Source organism: Pongo pygmaeus, chromosome 13 (genome assembly GCF_028885625.2).
Source record: "Pongo pygmaeus isolate AG05252 chromosome 13, NHGRI_mPonPyg2-v2.0_pri, whole genome shotgun sequence".
Taxonomy (NCBI): Eukaryota; Metazoa; Chordata; class Mammalia; order Primates; family Hominidae; genus Pongo; species Pongo pygmaeus.
In genome coordinates this window covers 79,026,523-79,053,534 of record NC_072386.2, presented here as the reverse complement: position 1 = coordinate 79,053,534, position 27,012 = coordinate 79,026,523, and the positions used below count along the sequence as shown (strand labels likewise).

The following is a 27,012-nucleotide window of genomic DNA, read 5'->3' as shown; positions in this document are numbered from 1 at the left end:
GGTGTGGGTATATGCAGAGGGAAACAGGCTCCCATTTCAGTTGGGGGATAGGGGTCAGGGCAGACACCACTGAGAAGGCATCTTTGAGCAAAGGCTTGAAGGAGATAAAGAATCAGCTCAGTGTACATGTGAGGAAGAGCCCCAGGCAGAGGCCAACATCAACGCTGCTGTTCAAACGTCTCTATGCCTGTTTCCTTGTCCACAGGTGGAAAATTTCCTCAGGGTTATACCGAAAAGGGGAATTGTAGAACATGGAGTATGCAATTCTTAAACTTGTTGATGCTGTCCAATTGCTCTCCAAAGAGGTTGTACCAATGTACAGCTCCACCTTCTGGGAATGAAAGTCTCCATTTCCTCACAGGCCCCCCAGAGTTGGGGTTTGTCGGACATAGACACTTTGCCTGTGGCAACACCACTTCTCAGAGTCCTGTGGGAAGTCTTATGCTTCAGTTCTTAAGAACTTTCAAAGACAACAATTTGGACTGAAAGAAAACAGTAATATCCATATAACTAAGCTAGCAACCCAAAGTGAAAACCTAAAACATAATATTCTGCTCTTAAAGTCTTCTTCCTGTCAGGGTCATCATGGGGTATGACGGGCACAGTGGCTCACACCTGTAATCCCAGCACTTTGGGAGGCCGAGGTGGATGGATCACCTGAGGTCAGGAGTTGGAGACCAGCCTAGCCAACATGCTGAAACCCCTTCTCTACTAAACATACAAAAATTAGCTGGGCATGGTGGTGCACACCTGTAATCCCAGCTACTCAGAGGCTGAAGCAGGGGAATCACTTGAACCCGGGAGATGGAAGTTGCAGTGAGCCGAGATCACACCACTGCACACCTGCCTGGGCAACAAAGTGAAACTCCAACTCAAAAAAAAAAAAATAGAAAGAAAGAAAAAGAAAAAAAAGAAAGAAAGAAAAAGAAATAGGTTTCATTGTGGGAGTCCACAAATGAAGGATCAGAAAGAGATGAGGTGAGAAGCTGGTTTCTCATCCTAGCACTGCCTTGTGGAGAGGCACTGCCCAAGGAGGCCACTCTGTGAGACATGGGATGGGTTGTTGTCCTGGGAGGAAACTTGCTCCCTGAACTTTCAAACTTCCAGCCTTTAGAACTGAGAGAATAGACGTCCATTGGTTAAGCCACCCAGTCTGTGGCATTTTGTTACAACAGCCTGAACAAACCAACACTTTGCTACAGGCTGATGAAATTCCTGAATTGGAGGAGTAAAGAGAAAAACCTTAGAAACATACAGATTGGAAAAATGGATTATTTAAAGAAAAAAGAGAGTCAGAGTGGCACAGATTTTCTTGTCTCCCCATGAAGCAAAACTTTTTAAAGAAAATCCCATCCTCATTGTTTTTCTTTGCTCTCTTCCAATTTGCTCGTGACCCCTTGGCCTCTCCACCCAAACTGTCGAAACCTGCGAGGCTGCCACTTGGCTATGTCCACACAGTGAAAGGTCAGGTGTCATCCACGGCGTGGGCACAGCCAATTACTGCCTCCTCCCCATGACACCTTTTCACTTAAGTAATGCTCTCAGTTCTCCTCCTACCTCCCTGGGCACGCCTCCTTACCTCTAGGGCCCTTAAACAATGGAGTGCTCCATGACTCAGTTCTCAGGCCTCTTCTATTTTTAAATCTACACTCAGACCCTCAGTGGCATCTCATCCAGTGTTATGGCTGGAATACCATCCATATGCCAAAGGCTCCCAAGTGGGTACTTCTAGCCCAAACTTCTACTATGAATTCCAAGCCGTGGAATTGATATTTCCAGTTAAATATCCAACAGGCAACTCTCTAAGCCTGGGTTCCCAGGAATACAGCGAGGGAGGCAACTGGAGAGTTGGGGGAACCAGAAGTGAGGCAGGGACAGAGGGAGAGCAAGCCTGAGGGAAGGAGTTACTGAGCTGCACCGCATGGATCCATGCACATTCGGTTGGGACCATCGTCAGAGATGTGTGCACAGCAGTATCTCAGGAAAGTCTGTCTGCAGGGGAGAAGAAAGATTCAGTTCCTGTCTCTTGCAGGTCACACCAAGTGTTAGCACCCCTGTACATAGGGCTGCACCTGTGCATTCACTAGCAAGTCCGAGAGCCTTTATACCTACAGCAACAGGGAGGCTCCTTGAATGGGCTCCTGGACCCTGGTCTGGCCATGAAATGACAGACTCTTGGCTGGACCTGGTTCTGCAGCTGGGCAGACCTCACCCAGAGGGTCCTCTGATTACAGCTGGGGAAGTGGTCCAGGGCCCTGGACGCACCCAGAGAAAAGAATGGGTGCAGAAGGTGTAACAGAGACTCAAGCCCGAGCCTTTTGATCCTCCCTATCTCCGTCAACAGGAACCCGTCCTTGCTGAAACCAAACATCTCATCTGATTGTCTCAGTTATCCCCATAACCTACTCCAAAACAGTGGTTTGAAACAACCACACTCACCTATTTTGCTCATGAGTAGGGGTGCTCTGGGCCCAGGGTCTCTCATGCGGTTGAAGTCACATGGCAGTGCAGGCTGGGGTCCCGTGGCATGTCCAGCCACTGATCTGATCCCTCACTTCCCCCTCATACCTCTGAGTTTGAAGAAGAAACGTCTTTCCATCCACATAACTGCATAGATTAAAAAAAATTTTTCATTTGAATGCAAACACTGCCCACTCACCATCTGCACTTTTGTGATGGGCAAGTATTAGTATCCACATTTAAGAACATTAGAAGGGTTCTTTGTATTTTTTTTAAACCACTACTTTATTTTTTTTCAACTTTTATTTTAAGATCTGGGGTAAATGTGCAGGATGTGCAGGTTTGTTATACGAGTAAATATTGAGGTATACTTTAAAGCAGGGGTCCCTAACCCACAGCCTGTTAGGAACTGGGCCACACAGCAGGAGGTGAGAGCCACTGAAGCTCCATCTGTATTTACAGTCACTCCCATTACCCGCATTACTACCTGAGCTCCGCCTCCTGTCAGATCAGTGGCAGCATTAGATTCTCATAGGAGTGTGAACCCTATTGTGAACTGCACACGTGAGAGATCTAGGTTGCACACTCTTTATGAGAATCTAATGCCTGATGTTGTGTCACCATCTTCCATCACCCCCAGATAGGACCATCTAATTGCATGAAAACAAGCCCACGGCTCCCACTGACTCTACATTATGGTGAGTCGTGCAATGATTTCATTATATATTACAACGGAATAATAATAGAAAGAAAGTGCACAATAAATGTAATGTGCTTGAATCATCCTGAAAAAAATCCCCCTTCCCTCATCCATGGAAAAATTTTCTTCCACAAAACTGGTCCCTGGTGCCAAAAAGGTTGAGGACCACTGCTTTAAAGTGTATAATCTGTATCAACTTAAGGTTATCATTTGGTAAATTTTGACACATATATATACCTGTGTAGCCAACACCACATTCAAGCTACAGACATTTCCATTACGCCTAAAATTCCCACCTGTGCTTGTACCCCTGGCTCCAGACACCCTCCAAACAGCTGCCTAATCACTATAGACCAGGATTTCCTCTTCTAGAACTCCACATGGAATCATACCATATGCACTGTTTTCTGTTTTTGAGACCCATGTGATGTGTGTGTGTGTTGTGTGTGTGATGTGTGTGTGTGTGATGTGTGTGTGTGTGATGTGTGTGTGTGGTGCATGTGTGATGTGTGTGTGTGGTGTGTGTGGTATGCGTGTGTGATGTGTGGTGTGTGTGGTATGCGTGTGTGATGTGTGGTGTGTGTGTGGTGTGTGATGTGTGGTGTGTGTGATGTGTGTGTAGTGTGTGTGTGGTGTGTATGTGTGGTGTGTGTGTGATGTGTGTGTGATGTGTGTGTGTGATGTGTGTGGTGTGTGTCTGTAGTGTGTGTGGTGTGTGATGTGTGTGTGGTGTGTGGTGTGTGTGTGATGTGTGTGTGTGATGTGTGTGTGGTGTGTGTGTGGTGTGTGTGGTGTGTGATGTGTGTGTGGTGTGTATGTGTGGTGTGTGTGTGATGTGTGTGTGATGTGTGTGTGTGATGTGTGTGGTGTGTGTCTGTAGTGTGTGTGTGGTGTGTGATGTGCGTGTGGTGTGTGTGTTGTGTGTGTGATGTGTGGTGTGTGTGGTGTGTGTGTGTGATGTGTGTGTAGTGTGTGTGTGGTGTGTGTGGTGTGTGATGTGTGTGTGGTGTGTTTGTGTGGTGTGTGTGTGATGTGTGTGATGTGTGTGTGTGATGTGTGTGGTGTGTGTCTGTGGTGTGTGATGTGTGTGTTGTGTGTGTGTGATGTGTGTGGTGTGTGATGTGTGTGTGGTGTGTGTGTGGTGGGTGTGTGTGTTGTGTGTGTGATGTGTGGTGTGTGTGGTGTGTGTGTGATGTGTGATGTGTGTGTGTGATGTGTGTGTGTGATGTGTGTGGTGTGTGTCTGTAGTGTGTGTGTGGTGTGTGATGTGTGTGTGGTGTGTGGTGTGTGTGTGATGTGTGTGTGTGATGTGTGTGTGGTGTGTATGTGGTGTGTGTGGTGTGTGGTGTGTGTGTGGTGTGTATGTGTGGTGTGTGTGTGATGTGTGTGTGTTGTGTGTGTGTGATGTGTGTGGTGTGTGTCTGTAGTGTGTGTGTGGTGTGTGATGTGCGTGTGGTATGTGTGTTGTGTGTGTGATGTGTGGTGTGTGTGGTGTGTGTGTGATGTGTGTGATGTGTGTGGTGTGTGTCTGTAGTGTGTGTGTGGTGTGTGATGTGTGTGTTGTGTGTGTGTGATGTGTGTGGTGTGTGTGTGGTGGGTGTGTGTGTGGTGTGTGTGTGGTGTGTGTGATGTGTGGTGTGTGTGGTGTGTGTGTGGTGTGTGTGATGTGCTTTGTGTGTGGGGTGTGTGGTGTGTGTCTGTAGTGTGTGTGTGGTGTGTGATGTGTGTGGTGTGTGATATTTGTGGTGTGTGTGTGTGGTGTGTGTGTGATGTGTGTGGTGTGTGTGTGTGGTGTGTGTGTGATGTGCTTGTGTGTGTGTGGTGTGTGTGTGTGATGTGTGTGGTGTGTGTGTGTGATGTGTGTGTGTGTCTGTTTCATTCCGACTGCTGAGGAGTATTCCATTCCATTGACTGGATATACATTCACCCGTTGATGGACATTTCGTTTATTTCTCATGTTTGGACACTAGGAATGAGCCTGCTATGAACATTCATGTACAACTCTTTGTGTAGATGTTTTCATTTCTGTTGGGCAAACACCTAGTAGTGGAACTTTCAGGTCATAAAATACTTTAAATTTTCTAAGAAACTGCCAAACAGTGATTGCAGCGCCAGCAGGATGTGAATGTCCCATCTCTCATTTGCCTGCACGAACTCCTGTCCTAACTGTCCTTTAAGGGGGTTGGTGTGATTCTCTCCCCTCCTTCTGAGTCAGCTAGGACAGGACTGTCTCTACGTCTATGTCCCCAGGTCCCTCTGCCCACCAGCCCAGCCTCCAGCATCAAGAACCCTCAACAACGTTCCTAAAATCCCACTATTCCTCCAGCCCAGCTCTAGTACCCAAGGTGCACAGCGAGTGCCTACTGACTTATTCAATTGCTTCAACTCCTTTTGGAAAATAGAACGTGCAGATATTAACTGATTCTTCAGCAAGGGAGGCTACTGCTGACTTCTTCCTTTATTACTTTCATTTTATACACTTCTCCGGTTTCCCTGCTCTGGCAATACTAACTTTTGAAGAATTTCTCCCCAGAGATAACTTTTAAAAATTGGAGAAGTTAAACTTTAAAAACTAGATTTCAAAAACCTGAGCATTAAAAAAACAAATCTTTGTGCATGGGGGCAGAGGCATTTGTTCTTAGTGCCTAATGTTTATGATATTTGGGAGAATTTTGTCTAAGATTTTCAATAAGCTTCTAGTGAGCAATTTGATTCTTTCTTATGTTCTTCTGCCTCTCTATTTATTGTGCTTTGACAGTTCTTTCTTCTAAAACTAACTTTTTTTTTTCCTTTTTTTTTTTTTGAGACAGAGTCTCGCTCTGTTGCCCAGGCTGGAGTGCAGTGGCAGGATCTCAGCTCACTGCAGCCTCCGCCTCCCGGGTTCAAGCGATTCTCCTGCCTCAGCCTCCTGAGTAGCTGGGATTACAGGTGCGTGCCACGACACCCAGCTAATTTTTTGTATTTTTAGTAGATACGGGGTTTCGCCATTTTAGCCAGGATGGTCTTGAACTCCTGATGTCGTGATCCACCTGCCTCAGCCTCCCAAAGTGTTGGGATTACAGGAGTGAGCCACCGCACCCGGCCTCTAAAACTAACTTTCTAAAAGATCCTCCCACTCCAAAATGTTCTGCCTAATGGGATATCTATTACTTGGGGCTATGAATATAAAATTATGAAGAACAATAATAAATTACATAATAAAACAAATGATGTGTAATATATGCCATTTTAATAACATAAGCTTTCCATCTTGGCATTTAAAAAGCGATTTCACAGCGTTTTAAGAAGTAGAAAACAAGCTTCCCCACTTTGAGGGTAACAAAATTATAAAATTCCATTTTTGGCTGGTGTGTGGTTTTACAGTTAAATTAACATTAAGTAATTGATGATAAAAGAATAAATGGGCCCACATCTCCATAAAGACAAAATAAAACCAGCTAGGTTCATCCGCCACGGTTACTCCGGGCTGAGGCTCATTCTTGGGGACCCCCACTGTACAGATCCCTGCCAGCCCTTCAGGTCACAGGGATCTTTCTGGGAGCCCCAGAGGACCTGCAGCCCAGGGCCCCTTTGGCCCAGTGGCATCGCATCCATCGTGCCAGGACCTGTCCTGGAGGGCACTGTGGCTGGGGGCCCACAGGCAGCTCAAAGGTACCGCAGCAGGAAGGGCTGAGGGAGGTGGGTGGGGAGGCGGAGCAACCTGCCGGAGGAGCCTCCTCTTCCCCCACGCCCTCCCTCAGGACCCGCACCCACCTCACTCTACTGTAAGGAGGAGTCCCTATGCTCCCCAGAACCCCTGCACTGCACCCCACACTACAGGGCTGAGACCCTCCTAGCACCTCCAAGTGCAAAGGGCCGGTGGGATTGCAGACAGGAGGGCTGACTGTCACCCCAGGTGTGGCACTTCCAGTCTGCCACCTGGCACTCCTGTTCCCACACCCAGACACTGTCACGGCCCTGGTCTAAATGCCTGCTTTTTCCTAAAGGATGCTTTGGGTTGCTTGATTCCCCTGAGCCTGTTTCCCCAAGTGAAAAGTAGGAACAGTACCTCTTCCCTGTCAGGATTTTGGGGAGGTTGAGGTCAGATTATGTAATTCTAGAATGTCCTGTGTTTATCTCCACAAATTCATCCTGTGTTTACTGCATAATCCCTGACTCATAACTCCCCTAGCTCTTGCTATAGTGTTAAAGCACTTTAGGCCTCAAAAGTAAGCCTCAGCAAACAGAATCTCTCTCTCTCTGACCTCCTGCTCTCCTTTCGCCTGATTAGGACCCTAATCTTTTCCCTGCCTTTCCGTAAAGAAATTACCTGCCCTACCTTATCTGACTGTGGCTCACACAGCCCCCATTTCAGAAGGGTCCTGCCCCCTACCCTGGGGGAAGGAGTGCCGCAGAGAGAGGCCAAGAAGAATCTGAACACACAGGCCTTGCCTTGGTTTCCCTCCCAGTCTGTCGTTATTAGATCATGGTCTTTTTTTAAATCACATTTCTACACAGTTGTCAATCACGCCTCTTATTAAGCCTATGAGTTTATGGTAATCTGTCGGTAGTAATTTGTCGGTAGTTAGTTTTAGACCTTAGAAAAATCAGGAGTAAAGGCTACTTTGTACTACAAATTACACAACTTACATGAAAGCCAAAAATGACCAAAACTGACTCAAAAAGAGATAGTAAATTTGAATAACCCATAAAAGTAAAAAATGGAGTTAGCAATTGTGACATTATGCTATATATATGTTGGTTTTCAAGCACAGTTCACTCCTGACTCATAACTCTCATAACCCTTATTATAATGTTGGGGTGCTTCAGCCCTCACAAAACAGTCTCTCTCTTGACCTTCTCCTACCCTCCTTCCACCTGCTCCTTTTTCTCTTCCAGGCAGGATTCTTCTCCCACTTGTCTGTCTTGGAGTTGGCCATAAAGAAATTCTTTTTTTTTTTTTTTGAGACGGAGCCTCGCTCTGTCGCCCAGGCTGGAGTGCAGTGGCATGATCTCGGCTCACTGCAAGCTCCGCCTCCCAGGTTCACGCCATTCTCCTGCCTCAGCTTCCCGAGTAGCTGGGACTACAGTGGCCCGCCACCACGCCCGGCTAATTTTTTGTATTTTCAGTAGAGATGGCGTGGCCATAAATAAATTCTTTAACCTGCCTTTCTAATTGTGGGTCATAAGACCCCCATTTTGGAAGAATCCTATCTGATATCCCGGGGGAAGGAGGGATGCTCAGAGAGGCCAAGAAGGATCTGAACATGCAGGCCTTATGGGGTTTCCTGCTCAGTCTATCACTATTAGATCATAGGCTTTTTGTCCAATCACATTTCTGCATGGTTGTCAATCAGGCCTATCCGATAAAGTCCCCATAAAAAGGCCAGAGAGAACAGGATTTGAAAGTTTCTGGAGAGCTGAACATATGGAGGCCCCCAGAGGGTGGTACACAAGGGGAGGGCATGGAATCTCTGCACCTTGCCCTGCGCATCCCCCATACCTCGCCCCACGCATCTCTTCATCTGTATGCTTTGTAATATCCTTTACGGCAAACCAGTAAACGAGTGTTTTCCCGAATTCTGTGAGCTACTCCAGCAAATTAATCAAACCCAAAGAGGGGGTTGTGGGACCCTCAACTTGAAGCCGGTCAGTCAGTTCTGGAGACCGGACTTGGGACTGGCATCTGAAAGAGGTGCAGTCTTGCAGGACTGAGCCCTGTGGGATCTGATGCTGTCTCCAGGTAGACAGTGTCAGAACTGAATTGGAGGATACCTAACTGCTGTTCCCTGCAGAATCCATTGCTTTCTTGGTATGTGGGGAAAAAAAATCCCCACACAATTGGTCATGGAAGTCTTCTGTGTTGATTATTATTGAGTGATATAATTAAAAAAAAAAAAAAAACTTTTGAGTGTGTTTTTCTCCACTCTCAGAACTTGTAGGAGTCATCCTGGCCAGGCACGGTGGTTCACGCCTGTGATCCCAGCATTTTGGGAGGCTGAGGCAGGCAGATAACTTGAGGACAGGAGTTCGAGACCAGCCTGGCCAACATGGCAAAACCCCGTCTCTACTAAAAATACAAAAATTAGCTGAGAGTGGTGGTGAGCGCCTGTAGTCCCAGCTACTCGGCAGGCTGAGGCAGGAGAATCGCTTGAACCCAGGAGGCGGAGGTTGCAGTGAGCCAAGATCGTGCCATTGCACTCCAGCCTGGTGACAGAGCAAGACTCCATCTGAAAAAAAAAAAAGAGTAATTCCACCTTAGAATTCTGAGTTTGTGCAAGGAAGGAAAGGGAGGACAACATTTAGCTCAGAGGCTCCAATTTTCTTAGACTCCAGACTTGTGTTTAAGGCTCTGAGGGTTATTCCTCTAAGTATTACTTAATTGATTGTTTCAGCAATAGAGGCCCAGAAAAGTTAAGAGTTTTCTCTAGGGTCATACACTGGGTCAAAAAGAGAAAGAACCAATACGATGTTAGGAAGAGCTGCACACACTCCTATTGTCAAGTTAGAGAATCTTAGAATCACTAAAAAGAAAAAAGAATCATTGAGAATCAATCACTACAGACTTACCTCAGCCAAAAAAGGGGGAGAAAAAAAAACAGACTTGCCTGGGCATTGCTGTTTTAAAATTCCCTTCCTTCTTTGCTGTGGAAGTGCCAATAAACAATGAGGGTGATGCCAGAGAGGGGTGGCAGATGAGCCAGTCCCAGGCAATGCATACCCAAAATAGAACGTTGTTGAATAATTGCCCATGGACAGTGGGAGTTAAGTCTGATTTTCTCATTAGGGAAGAAATTAAATAAGTCAGCTATTTTTCTTATTTTTCACCAGCTTTATTGAGGTATAATTGAATAATGAAAATTGTGCATATACAAGGTGTACAATGTGATGATTTGGCAAATGCATGCATTGTGAAATGATTACCACAAACAAGCTAATTAGCTCACCCGTCTCCTCACATAGTTGCCTTTTTGTGAGTGGCTAGAACCTTCAAGATCAATACTCTTAGCACATTTCAAGTGTACAACATAGTATTATCAGCTATAGTCACCATGCTGTACCTTAGATCTCCAGAACTTACTCATTTTATAACAGTAAGTGTGTACTCTTTGACCAACATCTCCCCATTCCCTGTCACACCTGTCACACCCCATCCCTGTTCAACATAGCACCACCTACTCTCTACTTCTGTGAGTTCAACTTTTTAAGATTCCACATATAAGTGAGATCCTGTGGTATTTCTCTTTCTGCATCTGGCTTATTTCACTTATCATGTCCTATAGATTCATCTATGTTGTCATAAATGGCAGTACCTCCTTATTTGTTTGTCTGCTTATTTTGAGACAGGGTCTCATTCTGTCGCTCAGGCTAAAATACAGTGGCACGATCATGTCTCACTGTAGTCTTGACCTCTCTGGGCTCAGGTGATCCTCCCACCTCAGCCTCCTGAGTAGCTGGGATTACAGGTGCATGCCACCACACCTGGCTGATTTTTGTACTTTTGTACAGATGGAGTTTCACCATGCTCTCCAGGTTGGTTTAGAACTCCTGGTCTCAAGCAATCCACCCGCTTAGGCCTCCCAAAATGCTGGGATTACAGGCATGAGCCACCACACCCAACTAGTTCCTTATTTTTATTTTTATTTACTTATTTTTTTTGAGATGGAGTCTCGCTCTGTCGCCCAGGCTGGAGTGCAGTGGCGCAATCTCGGCTCATTGCAAGCTCCACCTCCCAGGTTCACCCCATTCTCCTGTCTCAGCCTCCCGACTAGCTGGGACCACAGGTGCCCGCTACTACGCCCAGCTAATTTTTTGTATTTTTAGTAGAGACGGGGTTTCACCGTGTTAGCCAAGATTGTCTCGATCTCCTGACCTCGTGATCTGCTCACCTCGGCCTCCCAAAGTGCTAGGATTACAGGCGTGAGCCACTGTGCCCGGCCTAGTTCCTTATTTTTATGGCTGAATAATATGCCCTTGTATATATATACTACATGTTTTTAATCCATTTATCCATCACAGACACTTAGGTGGTTCATAATGCTGCAATGAATATGGAAGCGTAGCTACCTCTTTGAGGTATTGATTTCAATTCCTTTGGATATACACCCAGAAATAGGGGTCCTGGATCATATGATAGTTCTATTTTTAATTGTTGAGGGACCTCCACACTCTTTTCCAAAATGGCTATACCAATTTATATTCCCACCAACAGTGTACAAGGGCACCCTCTTCTCTACACCCTCACAAACACTTGTTATCATTTGACTCTGAAAAAAACTTTGACTTTTTAAAATTTGTTATAAATTTGACTTTTTGAAAAAAACTAGACTTGTTATCAACATGTTATCATGTTGTTGATATCATCTTATCAACTTATCATGTTGACAATAAGTCGAACGGATATGAGCTGGTATCTCATTATGGTTTTGATTTACATTTCACTGATAGTTAGTGAATCTTAGTATCTTTTCACATACCTGTTGGCCATTGTATGGCTTTTTTGGAGAAATGTCTGTTAGGCGCTTTGCTCATTTTTCATTTACATTGCTTTGTTCTTTGTTTTGTTATTGAGATGTGTGAGGTCCCTATATCTTCTGAATATTAACCCCTTAACAGATACGTGGTTTGCAAATATTTTCTCTGTAGGTTGCCTTTTCATTTTGTTGTTTCCTTTGCTGTGCAGAAGCTTTTTAGTGTGATCTAGTCCCACTTATTTATTTTTTATTTTGTTGCCTATTATTTTGGTGTCATATTCAAATAATCATTGACAACACCAGTGTCAAGAAGATTGTTTCTATGTTTTCTTCTAGGAGTGTTATGATTCTGGGTTTTACATTTAAATCATTTTGAGTTAATATTTGTGTGTGATGTAAGATAGGGGTCATGTGGATATCCATTTTCTCAACACCATTCATTGAAGAGACTGTCCTTTCTCCCATTGTGTATTAATATAGTTTCAAATAAGGAAATTTGGGGTGTCTCCAGCTTTGTTATTCTTACTCAAGACCTCTTTGGCTATTTGGAGTCTTTTGTGGTTCCATATGAATTTTTTCTATATCTGTGAAAAACGCCATTGGAACTTTGATAGTGATTGCATTTAATTCATAGATCACTTTGGATAGTGTGGTATTTTAACAATATTAATCACTCCAACCCATGAACATGGGATATGTTTTCTTTGTCTCTAAAATTTCTTTCATCATTGTCTTATAGTTTTCAGTGTACAGATCTCTCACCTACTTGGTTAAACTTCTTCCTACATATTTTGGATTTTTTATGAAATTGTAAATGGGATTATTTTCTTAATTTCTTTTTGGATAGTTTGTGTATAGAAATGCAACAGATTTTTGTATGTTAATTTTGTATCCTACAATTTCACTGAATTAATTTATTAGTTCTAGCCATTTTCTGGTGGAGTCTTTAGGGTTTTCCATAGATAAGATCATGTCATCTGCAAACATAGACAGTTAACCTCTTCCTTTCTGATTTGGGTGCCTTTTATTTCCTTTTCCTAGCTCTGGCTAAAACTTCCAGAACTGTGTTAAATAGTAATGAAAATTATCCTTTCTTGTTCCTAACCTGAGAGGAAAAAGCTTTCAACTTTTCATTATTGAATATGATGTTAGTTATGAGCTTGTGGCATACGGCTTTTATTGTGTTGAGGCACATTTCTTCTGTTCCTCATTTTTGAGAGTTTTTTAAAATCATGAAATGATGTTGAATTTTGCTGAATGTCTTTTCTGCATCTATTGAGATGATCATACGGTTTTTGTCCTTCATTCTCTTAATGTGGTGTATCACATTTGTTGTTGGTTTGCATATGTTGAACTACCCTTATATCCCAGGGAAAAATTCCACTTGATCATTATGTATAATCCTTTTTTTTGTTTGTTTTTTGAGACAGAGTCTCGCCATGTCATCTAGGCTGGAGTGCAGTGGCATGATCTCAGCTCACTGCAACCTCTGCCTCCAGGGTTCAAGCAATTCTCTGCCTCAGCCTCCCAAGTAGCTGGGACTATAGGCGCCCACTACTACACCCGGCTAATTTCTGTAGTTTTAGTAGAGATGGGGTTTCACCATCTTGGTCAGACTAGTCTTGAACTCCTGACCTCGTGATCCGCCTGCCTCAGCCTCCCAAAGTGCTGGGATTACAGGCGTGAGCCACCATGCTCGGCCTGTATGATCCTTTTAATGTGCTTTGAAGGTGGTTTGTTAGTATTTTCTTGAAGATTTAAAACATCTACACTCATCAAAAATAGTGACCTGTAATTATCTTTTCTTGTAATGTCCTTATCTAGCTTTGGTATGAGGATAAAGCTGGCAATGTAAAATCAGTTTAGAAGTGTTCTCACCTCTTCAATTTTTGGAAGAATTTGAGAAGAACTGGCAATAATGCTTCTTTAAATGTTTGGTAGAATTCATCTGTGAAACCATTTGGTCCTAGGCTTTTCTTTTCTTCTTTTTTTTTTTTTTTTTGAGATGGAGTCTCGCTCTGTCGCCCAGGCTGGAGTGCAGTGGCGTGATCTCGGCTCACTGCAAGCTGCATCTCCCAGGTTCACGCCATTCTCCCGCCTCAGCCTCCCGAGTAGCTGAGACTACAGGCACCTGTCACCATGCCGGGCTAATTTTTTTTTGTATTTTTAGTAGAGACGAGGTTTCACCATGTTAGTCAGGATGGTCTCGATCTCCTGACCTTGTGATCCGCCCACCTGGGCCTCCCAAAGTGCTGGGATTACAGGCGTGAGCCACTGTGCCCAGCCAGTCCTAGGCTTTTCTTTAATGTGAAACATTTTATTACTGCTTCAGTAATTAAATTTAGTAATAAAATTCTTGTTACTCATTATTGATCTGTTCAGATTTTCTACTGCTATATGCTTCAGCCTTGGTAGGTTGTTTGTGTCTAGAAATTTATCAATTTCTTCTGATTATTCAATTTGTTGATATATACATATTCATTATAATCTCTTATGATCCTTTGTATTTCTGTGGTATCAGTTGTAGTGTCTCCTCTTTTACTTATAATTTAATTTATTTCAGTCCTCTCTTTTTTCCTTGGTGAGTTTAACAAAAGTTTGTTTATTTTGTTTATGTATTTATTTAAGATGGAGTCTCACTCTGTCACCCAGGCTGGAGGGCAGTGGCACAATCTCAGCTCACTGCAACCTCTGTCTCCTGGGTTCAAGCAATTCTCCCACCTCACCCTCCAAGGAGTTGGAATTACAGGCATGAGCCACCACACCTGGCTAATTTTTGCATTTTTAGTAGAGACAGGGTTTCACCATGTTGGCCAGGCTGGTCTTGAACTCCTGACCTCAAGTGATCCACCCACCTCAGCCTCCCAAACATTTTGTTTATTTTTAAACATGAATCCAGATGTCCATATTCCTCCCAAGATTTGAGAAGTCTTCAGCCATTATTTCTTTAAATAGACTTTAATTTCCTTTCTTTCCTCCTCCTAGAAATCCTCAAATGAATATATTCATTTGTTTGATGGTGTCTTATAGGCCTTGTATACTTTCTTCACTCTTTTTCATTATTTTTTTCTTTCTATTCCTCTAACTGGCTAATTTCAAATGACCTGTCTTTGAGTTCACTGACTCTTCTGCATAATAAAAAAAAAAAAAAAAAAAAAAATCTGCTGCTGAAGCTCTCCATTGAATTTCTTAGTTCTGCCATTGTATTCTTCAGCTCCAGAATTTCTGTTTGATTCTTTTTTCTCCATTAATCTTCTTATTTTATTCATGCATTGTTTTTCTGATTTCATTTAGCTGTCTGTCTGTGTTCTCTTGCATCTCATCAAGCTTCTTTAAAATGAGTGTAGTTGTCCTTCAGTATCCATGGAGGACTAGTTCCAGGACTTCCCATGGATATGAAAATCTGTGGGTGCTGAAGTTTCTGATATAAAATGGCATAGTATTTGTATATAACCTATGCACATCCTCCTGTATACTTTAAATCATCTTAGATTACTTATAATACCTAACACAGTGTAATTCTATGTAAATAGTTGTTATACTGTATTGTTTAGGGAATAATGACAACAAAAATACTGTATTGTTTAGGGAATAATGACAACAAAAAGCCTATCTGTGTGCAGTTGGAGACACGAAAATAGTTTTGATCCATGGTTGATTGAATCCATGGATGCAGAACCCACAGGTACAGAGGCCTGACTTCATTTTGAGTTCTTCATCAGGCAATTTGTAGACCTCCATTTCTTTGGGGTCTGCTACTGTAGCTTTATTAGTTTCCTTTGGTAGTGTCATGTCTGCCTGATTCTTTGTGCTTCATGTAGGCTTGCACTTGTGTTTGCACATTTGAAGGAGCAAACCCTTCTTCTAGTCTTTACAGGCTGGTTTCGGCAGGCAAAGACCTTCTGCTGCCATCTAGACCAATGGGATTGTTTCTGGATCACAGTTGAGTGGGTTTGGGGCCAGGTTATGTGGCTGTTGCTGGGTCTGCATGGGGTCCATCATTGGTAGGCCTGTTACCAGACATTCAGGTGGGTGATAATTCAGCCTTTGTCCCTGGGCAGATGGAACTGCCTCCAGAACATTGGGCAGTAGGTCTGGCACTAGGACAGTAATCCACTTCAGAGTGCTCAGTTGGGTCTGCAAACAGTGGGCCTGTTACCATGTGTGTGGATGAGTGTGGCTTCTGCCAGGTCCCTGAGAGGTCTCTATTGGGTCACTGGGAAAGTCTCTGGGTGGGGAAGACTGACTCTAGGCTATGGCTGAGTGGGGCTAGAACTAAGTCACAAGGCTGCTTCAGAGTCTACAGCACAGACTGAGGTCTGCAAGTCTGCCTCCAAGGGTATGGATGGGTATGCCTCTTGCTGGGTTCCTTGGTGGGCAGGACTGCCCCAAATCATGGCTTAGCAGAATTGGGGCTGGGTAACAAGTCACTTCCTTATCTCCAGTTGGACTGAGGTCCAGGGTCCCAATTGGATGTGTCTCCATCTGATGCCCTCGGTGAGCAGAACCACTCTCAAGCCATGGTTGAAAGGAGCTGGAGCTTGTTACGGGGCTATTTCAGGATCAGCGGTCAACCTTCAGTCAGTGGGCATGTTACATGAGGCATGGGTGAGCATGACTCCTCCTAGGGCCTTTGGCGGATCACGTTGGTGGCAGGACCAAGGCCAAATGGGGCTGTAGCTGAGTCCACAGGGGAACGGGCTCTTTCCAGGTCTGTAGCTGGGACCACAGTCAGTGAGCCTGGCCACCTGGGACTGCCATAGTCAGTGAGCCTGCTTTCTCAAAATGGCCCTCCTTGGTCATGGCCTCCACCAGAGTTTTGCAACCTCCTACCTGGATCCCAGAGCTTGCACACAGGCATTTTGTCTGTGGATGGCTGTAAAATTGTTGTTGCTGTAGGGGATACAAGAAGGGGAACTCCTATTCCACCATCTTGCTAAAGTTACCAGGAAATCAGTTATCACTTTTTTTTTTTTGAGACAGAGTCTCGCTCTGTCGCCCAGGCTGGAGTGCAGTGGTGCAATCTCAGCTCACTGCAAGCTCCACCTCCCAGGTTCACGCCATTCTCCTGCCTCAGCCTCCCGAGTAGCTGGGACTACAGGCGCCTGCCACCATGCCCAGCTAATTTTTTTGTATTTTTAGTAGAGGCGGGGTTTGACTGTGTTAGCCAGGATGGTCTCGATCTCCTGACCTCATGATCCACCTGCCTCGGCCTCCCAAAGTGCTGGGATTACAGGCGTGAGCCACTGCGCCCAGCCTCTTTATCACTTTTAATGTCAGAAAATAATGAAAAAATAAATAAATTCAGTTTACTATTCATTTAACAAGTTACTAGAAGTAGAACACTCAGAAAGGAAAGGGTCAAAGACAAGGTCTGAGTGAGGATGTCAGAGGGAGGAAAGAATGGGGGTGGATTGCAGAGGAGAGCAAAGTTAAGAATTGAGGAAGCTCTGAGGGCTCTGAAAGCCAGTGTCACAGCAGTGTGGACAGGAGGATGGGGGTTGGGGATCTTTCCTGTTTGTGAATATAAATTCTGATTGCTCTTTTTATTGTTTTTAAATAACAATAGTAGTTAAGCTCTAACTTTTCCTTAGAATGCAGCTTTAGCTGTATTCCTTAATTGTATTCTTCTTTCATTAATTTCTAGATACCTTGACATTTGATTTTGATTTTTTCTTTGATCCAGGATTTACCTAGAAAAGTGTTCAAGTAGTTATTATTATATATTTTTTTGAGATAAAGTCTTGCTCTGTCGCCCAGATGTGCAGTGGTGTGATCTCAGTTCACTACAACTTCCACCTCCCTGGTTCAAGCAATTCTCCTGCCTCAGCCTCCCGAGTAGCTGGAATTACAGGTGTGTGCCACCACACCTGGCTAATTTTTGTATATTTAGGAGAGATAGGGTTTTACCACGTTGACTAGGCTGGTCTTGAACTCCTGGCCTCAGATGATCCACCCGCCTCAGCCTCCCAAAGTGCTGGGATTATAGGCATGAGCCACTGCACCTGACTGGAAGTAGTTATTTTTCTGGTCATATTAAGATTTACGGGCCAGGCATGGTGGCTCATGCCTGTAATCCCAGCACTTTGGGAGGCCAAGGTGGGAGGATCACCTGAGGCCAGGAGTTCAAGACCAGCCTGGCCAACATGGTGAAACCCTGTCTCTACTAAAAGTACAAAAAAATTAGCCAGAGGTGGTGGTGGTGCATGCCTGTAATCCCAGCTACTGGGGAGGCTGAGGCATGAGAATTCTTTGAACCCGGGAGGCAGAGGTTGCAGTGAGCAGAGATCATGCCACTGCACTCCAGCCTGGGGGACAGGGCAAGACCCTGTCTCAACAGCAACAACAAAAAGATTTATGGAATTATGGTCAGCAAAAACAGTTTGTAAAGTTTCTACTTTGGGGATTTTAATAAGACTTACTTCGTTGTTAAGTACATGATTGATTATTAAAAATGTGCTATAAGAAAAACTTGATACTATGTGTATGAACCAAGGTTATCAGTCTGCCTAATTAGACCAAGCTGAGGGATTGTGTCCTTCAGAACGAAGTGTTTGCAGATATTTTTTCTGACTTGCTCTTTCAATTTCTGAAAGGTGCATTTAATGTTCCCACAGTGGCTATTCATCCTGGGAGCCGCTGCTCTACGCATCTATCTGCCAAGCTTGGTGTGGACTAGTTGTGGCTTCCATGACTTTTCATGGCCTTTTATCAAAACATGGACCCCTTCATTATCTCTGAGTATTTCTGACCTTACTATTTCGATTAACTAACAGTGACCCACCTCTTGTTGTTGTTGTTGTTGTTGTTGTTGTATTTTTAATCAATCTTTTTGGCCTCAGGCAAGTGACAAAAATTCTTCCTTGGCCAAACTCCAAACAGCCCCTTTTGAGCCCCTTCTCAACCAGGCCCCAGCAAACTCTAACATAGTTCCTAATAGCTCACAGCTATATCCCTAGCCCCCATAATGTGCCTGCCTAGGAAAACTCAAGGCTGCCAAAAGAATTTAGTTTATTCCAGCCAACACCTGAAGGTAGGGCCTTCAAGCAGGGTCTCCCAGCCTTTGTGGGCAGACAGGAGTCTAATCTTGATACGTGTCAGTTAATTAGCAAATCCACGTGGGTTTCACATGGACCAGAGCCCCCTTCCCAGCTCTCTGTAATTTTTTACTTCCCTGGCTCCACTGAGCCCCTACTCACCCACTCCCTAGTCCCTCATCCTCCCTTTAAAATGCCTGGTCACTTCTGTTCAGATTGATGCGTTCATGCTGGCTTTTCTCCTATTACCAATAGTTACTAATTGAGGCCGGGTGCGGTGGCTCATGCCTGTAATCCCAGCACTCTGGGAGGCCGAAGCAGGTGGATCACCTGAGGTCAGGTGTTTGAGACCAGCCTGGCCAACATGGTGAAACCCCATCTCTACTAAAAATTCAAAAATTAGCCAGGTGTGGTGGCGTAAGCCTGTAATCCTAGCTACTTGGGAGGCTGAGGCTGGAGAATCCCTTGAACCTAGGAGGCGGAGGTTGCAGTGAGCCAAGATTGTGTCACTGCATTCCAGCCTGGCCTGGGCGACAGAGTAAGACTCTGTCTCAAAAAAAAAAAAAAAGTTACTGATTCTGATTGAAACCTGTCCTCACCACTCTAGTGTCTGGCTTTGGTGGATGGTCACCTGGCATTTGGCAGTGGAACTCACTGAAGGATTAACTTCTGACAGAGCACCAGCACCCAACATGCACCCCATTTCATCCTGTATCAGTATTGGTGTCCTACTTTTTAATCCAAATGAAAACTAATGCAGACATTTTTACTTGGTGTAAGAGAAGCCGCCTTCAAAAGTTCAATAATTTAACTTCATAGTAGGAGGGAAGTGCAGGAAAAGTGTTTTACTTTTCTTCTGCACATGTGAATTCATGCGCACGGTCACCAGGACCTGTGACCACATTGCCTTGTGTGAGGGCTTTATTACTTGGCTGCGCTGGAAGCCAAGTTAAGGCGAGAAAGGAGGGGCTTCCGGTGAAACATGAAACTTTGTTCCCCTGACTTCCATCCGTGGACATAGATTGTGAGAAGAAAATCAACTTGAGTTCGAGAAAAGCAAAACAGTATCAAAAAACAAAACAAAACAAAGGTAAATAAAGACAAGACGCAGAGAACAAGGAAAGCAGATAGGATCACGCTGGCACCACAAGAACACACAAAGATGGTAACTGCAACCATTGAGCCCACACTTGGCTAAGTCAGGTAAGGTGGCAGGTTAATGTTTGGTGCACAAGAATGTTCACTGTGACATTAGAAGAGCAACAGTTTAGAAACAGCCTAAATGCTAAAAAATTTAGAGGTGGTATTTTATTTACCAGAAATTCACGGTGAGGATTTTTAGAAAGAAAACCAGTCAGTGAACAAATAATTGCACTCCTTGGGGTAGAAGAGAAACTTGTGTGCGTGTGTCTGTGTGTGTGTGTGGTGTGTGGTGTGTGATGTGTGGGTGGTGTGTGTAGGGTTTGTCTGTTTGGTGTGTGTGTGTTGTGTGGTTTGTGTGTGTGTGGTATATGTGCTGTGTATGTGCATTTGTGTATGTGATGTGTTTGGTTTGTGTGTGGAATGTATGTATATATGTATGTTTGTGTGATGTGTGTTTTTGTGTGAGGTGTGTATGGTGTGTATGTGTTTGTGTGTGGTGTGTGTGTGTGAGGTATGTGTTTGGTGTTTGTGGAGTGTATGTATGTGATATGTGTGTAGAGTGTATGTGTATGGTGTGTGTGATGTGTGTGGTATGTGAGGTGTGTGTGTGGTGCATGTTTGTGGTGTGTTGTGTGTGATGTGTGTGGTGTATGTGTGTGGTATGTGAGGTGTGTGTGTGGTGTTTGTGGTATGTGTGAGGTGTGTAGTGTATGTGTGGATGGTGTGTGAGGTGTGTGTGTGATGTGTGGTGTTTGTGGAGTGTTTGTGTGTGTGCACATGATATGTGTGCTGTATGTGTGGTGTGTATGTGTGTGTAATTTGTGTGCGAGGTTTGCAAGGTGTGTGTGTTATCTGTGATGTGTATGTGGTGTGTGTGATATGTGAGGGGTGTGTATGATGTGTGTGAAATGTGTGGTGTGTATATGTTGTGTATGTGTCTCTGGTATATGAGGTGTGTGTGTGTAATGTGTGTGTGTGTGTGGTGTGGGTTGATGTGGTGTGTATCTGTGTGGTGTGTGCAAGATGTGTGTGGTGTGTGTGATGTGTGTGGTGTGTGTGTATAAGTGTGTATGTGAATGTGTATATGGTGTGTGTGTGAATGTGTGTGGTGTTTGCAGAATACGTGTCTGTGTGTGGTGTATGTGTGTATGAGTCTGTATGGTGCTGGTGAATGTGTGTGTGGTGTGTGTGTGTGGTATGTGTGGTGTGTGTGTGGAATGTGTGTAGGGGTGTGGGTGTGTGTGGTGTGTGTATATGAGTGTGTGTGGTGTGTGTGGAATGTGTGGTGTATGTGTGGTGTGTGTGTATGAGTGTGTGTGGTGTGTGTGGAATGTGTGTGGGGTATGTGTGTGGTGTATGTATATGGTGTGTGTGTGGTATGTGTGGTGCCTGTGTGTGGAATGTGTGTGGGGGGTGTGGGTGTGTGTGTGTGGTATGTGTGTATGAGTGTGTGTGCTGTGTGTGGAATGTGTGTGTGTGGTGTATGTGTATGTGTGGTATGTATGTGTATGGGTATGTGTGGAATGTGTGTGGGGTGTGTGTGTGGTGTATGTGTATGGGTGTGTGTGTGGTATGTGTGGTGTGTGTGAAATTGTGTGTGTGGTGTATGTGTATGAGTATCTGTGTATGTGTATGTGGGTGGGGACAATTATTTATGGAGCACCTACCCTGTTCACCAGCAGTGAACACAAGAGAGGGGGAAACCCTGCCCTGGGGACCTCACCTCCCATGATGCCACCTTCGCAGTTGGGGACCAACTTCCTCCGTTTGTGGCTTTCACTCTGAGGATGCCTCAACACGCATGTTTCTCCACCGATTGGTATTTACACCCCCCACTTTAAACTGCTTTCCTGCCCTTTTTTCTGGCTGTGACTAGAATTATTTTTAGGGAAAAGAGAGAAGGATCTGGATGAATGAATTAATTAGAATTCATTTTCTAGTGGCATTTCTCCCAGTTCCTTCATTTCTGCTTGAAGGACAATTAAGGGTTCCAGTGTGGCTAATCATGTGGATTAAGAGTGGCTTCTTGTCTCCCATAAAAATCCAAATGACTCACCACCAGTCATTTTTCCCACTTTCTATGATCCTGAGATCCTAACCTCACTAACTGGGAAGTTATAGTTTTCAGAGATGCATTTTTTTTTTTTTTTTTTTTAATAATGAGAGTGACTTTCTCAGTTTTAAGTTACACTCTCTTGTACAAATAAGCTGCCTGTGCTGCTGTAGCCTGCACATTTTTGTTTGCAGTTAAAGAGGGTGAAGAAGCCATCACCGGGTTCAGGTGCAGACACCTTTTTAGATGATTCTTAGTTACAGTGATTTTTAGAGGCACAGTTGATGACTAGTGGAAAGGCTTTCCGACCAGACTCTTTAAACTACCCACTCAGGCCAAGGAATCCCCCTCACCAGCTGCGTTTTCCTCAGGGAACTGAGCTTCCCAACCCTGTAGAATGTACTTCCCTTCCCTTCATGTGTCTGTTTGGTTCTCTGCCCCATCCCTGTGCCCAGAATAGCACCAGGCCTCCAGCAGACTGAGATCTCCATCTGTGGTCCAGGTTAATCTAATAGTCTCACATCGGATCAGTTTGACGATCGGGATTTCTGTGGTCTAGTCTCTAATACCGCATGTTTGCATTTGGGATAGAGCATTTCACCCACAATTTAACCAAAAAATGCTGTTCCAAATAATCATGTTGGCCACAGTATATTAAACACGGAGCTTTCCTAATAAGCACTTTAGTTTTCTTGCACATACGAGGAAGAGATTGGGTTTTTATATAGACTAGGTTATTTCAGCAAAAAAAAATCCCGAAGGTATAATCAAGTTGATACAATTTGTTAAAAGGGAACACTACATGTGCAATGAGTTTGCATATTTATAGAATCCACATAATAAAGCCAGCTTTTACCAGATCACTTTCCCTTATAAACATGGTCAATTGTATTTTGTAGGAAAGAAATGTAACAGTTTTGTTAAACGAATGAAGTTCACATTGAAAACTATTTTAGGTAACTAGAAGTTTACTCTTACTGCATAATAACTAAAACTTGAAGAAAATTTACCTGAAATTAAAAAAGAAAAGAAAAGCGTTGCTCGCTCTTATGGGACCACTGGCCTTAGAGAGGGAGCCCCCACAACACGTGAGTCACCTCCCACTCCGTCCACGGACCTGCGTGCCAGCAGAGAGCAGCTCTTATGTATGCATATGTGTAGTGTGTATGTGTGTGGAATGTGGTGTGTGTATAGCATATGTGTATATGAGTGTGTATCTGTGTGTGGGGACAATTATTTATGGAGCGCCTCTCTGTGCTGGGGACCAGCAGTGAACACAAGAGAGAGAAACCCTGCCTTAGGGACCTCATCTCCCACGATGCCACCTTCGCAGGTGGGGACTGACTTTCTCCATCCGTGGCTTTCACGTACTTCGACACACACATTTGTCCAGGGACTGGTATTTATGCTACCCCCCTCCTTCTTAAACTGAAGGACCTTTTTCTGGCTGTGAACTAAAATTACTTTTAGGGAAAAAAGAGAGAACCCTTGTGAACATGGTCAATTGTATTTTGTAGGAAAGAAACGTAATATTTATGTTAAGCGAATGAAGTTCACATTGAAAACTATTTTAGGTAACTAGAAGTTTACTCTTACTGCATTACTAAAACTTGAAGAAAATTTACCTGAAATTATAAAAAAATTAAATTTTTGAAATAAAAAAATATTTTTTAAAAAATTAAACTTCAATTTTAAAGTTAAATTAAAATTTAAATATTTTTTATTTTAAAATTAAAAATTCAGAGCCCGTGAGCACAGCAGACAGGCACCAGCTCCCAAGCGAGAACAGCAGCGAATCAACATTTACTCCAAAAAAAAAAAAAAAAAACAAACCCCTGTCAGAACAGTTTGTGCTCCTGTTCAGCCAAGGAGACATCGTTCCTGCTTTTACGCGGCGCCGGCGCCGTGTCCTTCTTGGCGTACACTTGGCAAAACAGAATGAGAACTGTAGGTCGATAGAGAGACCTCGCGCGGCTCCGCACCCCTCCCTCTCGCCTGGACCCAACTGGGTAGGGCGAGGAGCCCGGGGTGGGCGGGGAGGCGCCTGCGGGGAGGCCTGGAGCACGCCCGGGGCCGGGAGGAGGCGGAGCCGGAGCGGAGCGTATGAAGGGAGGGCCTGAGCCAAGGACCCGCGCCCGCCCGGGGGTTCCAGCATGCGGGGGAGTGGTCCCAGAAGAAGACAGGTCATTCCAGGGCCCCTAACCTTTTCTGCACCTTGGACCCATTTGGACTTGGGTCTCTTCTCAGGGTATAATTTCATAACACAAAAAATAAAACACAAACTTCAAAGATAACATCTAATTTTAAAATTATCAAAATATTTAAAAAATAACATTGGGATGTGTTATCATATGTGTGCTTCTGTATTAACTCAATAACAAGATTTTGCAGCGGGCCCAATAAAGTGTGTTATTGTCAAGCAGTGATGAGCGAAATAGAATTTCTAGTATTGGCCACAACTGCAAAGTGACATGAAAATAACCAGCGTTTAGTGGCGACCAGCCACCCATAATAGCAATACGTCTCTGGGTTTTTTTCCTATGTGTATAATAAGAGGAAATGCTACATCTCAGTTCTGAATGAAATGTAGGTTAGTGATTTTTTTTTTTCCCAACCCAAGTTCCCAGGCAGAACCATGAGGGTCTTGGCAGAACCGTGGGGGTCTTGGGCTCTGCAACTGAGGAAAGATAGAGTCTTCAGGTGATGGAAGAGCTCTGCCTCCAAAGAAAGACTGCAGCCACTGGAAATCACAAGCTGCAGAGGAACGCAGGTACCAGATGTCCTGGTGTGCCCAGGATGGAGGCGGCAGGCTTTCCCCCTTTATCTAATGCTATGAGCATGGGCCTCATCAGCTGCCACAGCTGCGCTCTGGCTGAGGCATCACTCAGCAAATACTGCTTTCTCAGGAAGACCTATTCTGTTTTTTGTTTTTTGTTTTTTGTTTTACAGTATTTCCTGTTTAATAACCTGCCTCCAGAGAGTAGGGATGGTGTTCCCCAGCTTGTTCACCACTGAACCCAGCCTGTGCCCCAGAAGCATTTGTTGAATGGCTGTATGGACAAATAAATAAATGAAGGGCATTTGGTGAGAATTCATAAACTATTCATAGAACTTTCTCTGTGACTGCAATCCTTTCATCTAAGTAATGTTTTCTTCAGATATTCTTTAAAAGTACATGGCTGTCATTTCGCACCCACTGAGATGGCTATATATACAGTACATAAGGCAGATAATAACCAGTGCTGGTGAGGATGTGAAGAAACTGGAGGCCTCATTCATTGCTGGTGGGAAGGTGAAATGGTGCAGCCACTATGGAAAATAGTTTGGAAGTTTCTTAAAAAGATAACAAATGCCGGGTGTGGTGGCCCATGTCTGTAATCCCAGCATTTTGGGAGGCAGAGGTGGGAGAATTCCTTCAGCTTAGCAATTTGAGATGAGCCTGGGCAACATGGTGAAATCCTGTCTCTACAAAAAAAAAAAAAAAAAAAAAAATTAGCCAGGCGTGGTGGCATGGGCCCATAGTGCCAGCTACTCAGGAGGTTGAGGGTACAGAGAGCTGTGTTTGCACCACCGCACTCCAGCCTGGGTGAGAGAGTGAGACCCTGTTTCAAAAACAAAAATCAACGATTTACTATATGACTCAGTGATTTCACTCCTAGGAATCTACCCAAGAGAAGTGAAAACATATATCCACACATGAATGTATGCAAATGTTCACAGGAACATTATTCACAATAGCCCCAAACTAGAAAAATTCAAATGTCCATGGATGGATGAATGGATGAACAGTGTGGTATATCTTTACAATGGAATACTATGCAGCAAAACAAAGGACTTTTTTTTTTTTTTTTTTTGAGATGGAGTCTCGCTCTGTACACCATGGATGAAACTTGAAAACCTTCTGCTCAGTGAAAGAAGCCAGAAGCAAATACCACATATTCTATGGTTCCATTAATATGAAATGTCCAGAAAAGGCAAATCCATAGAGACAGGAAGCAGAACAGGTTGCCTGGGGCTGACAAGCATAAGGGACCCTTGTAGGATAATGGAAATGCTCTGAAATTAGACTGGGGAGAAGCCTGCACACTCTGCAAATGGACTAAAAATCACTGAATTGACACCTAGAATGAGTGAATTTTATGCAAGTAAATTATTGAGAGGTGAAGCCAGCTGGACTTCTTGAGTTGAGTGGGGACTTGGAGAACTTTTCTTACAAGAGAATTGTAACATGCACCAATCAGTGCTCTCTACCTAGCAAGGGGATTGTAAAATGATGCACCAATCAGCACTCTGTAAAAACGCACCAATTAGTGCTCTAGCTAGCAAGAAGATTGTAAAATGCACCAATCAGCGCTGTGTAAAACACACCAATCAGCGCTCTGTAAAATGCACCAATCAGTGCTCTGTAAAATGCACCAATCAGCAGGATTCTAGAAGTAGCCAATCGTGGGGAAGACTGAAAAAAAGGCAATCTGTAGGACAGAAACGGAACATGAGAGGGGGCAAATACGGGAATAAAAGCTGGCCACCTCCTAGCCAGCAGCGGCAACCGCTTGGGTCCCTTTCCACACTATGGAAGCTTTTTTCTTTCGCTGTTCACAATAAATCTTGCCGCTACTCACTGTCTGGGTCCGTACCATCTTTAAGAGCTGGAAAAACTCACTGCGAAAGTCGGTGGCTTCATCCTTGAAGTCAGCGAGACCACGAACCCACCGGCAGGAACCAACTCCAGACACATTATGCCACAACAAAGCTGTTAAAATATGAAGTGGGGACTCAGTCTTCTGTAACACAACCAGGGGACACTAACTGAGCCCCAAGATTTCTACCTGAAGGGACCAGAAGAGCCTGCCGTGGGGCCTGGAACTCATTGTTAAAAAATGTTGTGGGTCTCCCAGGGTAAGAAGTGTGAGGTCACAGCACATAAGAAAAGTCAAACGAGGCAACAGCCAGACTTCAAGAGCACCGCAGGTCCGTGCACCCATCTGTTCCCACCCTCTCGGTCCATCTGATACTGGCCCGCGTTAGTTCCGTGCTGTGGCTGCAGTATCCCTTTGCATTATTTATGGGAAAAGCTTTGCCAAGCAAGTTGAGAATAGAAATAATAGAAGCAGGAGGATGCTTCGGGAACACTAATAATATTCCAGGCAATCCGCGTGTTAGTCT

General features: G+C 44.2%; 1 long non-coding RNA gene across 1 annotated transcript; it reads right to left on the bottom strand.

Annotated features, from left to right (window-relative positions):
- Window positions 1-9: 9 nt before the first annotated feature.
- On the bottom strand, window positions 10-23,828 carry LOC134737950 (uncharacterized). The gene is made up of 4 exons (XR_010123421.1): window positions 23,680-23,828; window positions 2,440-2,607; window positions 1,909-1,992; window positions 10-482 (listed from the first exon to the last, which is right to left on the bottom strand). It is a non-coding gene; the product is annotated as an uncharacterized LOC134737950 (long non-coding RNA).
- Window positions 23,829-27,012: the final 3,184 nt, after the last annotated feature.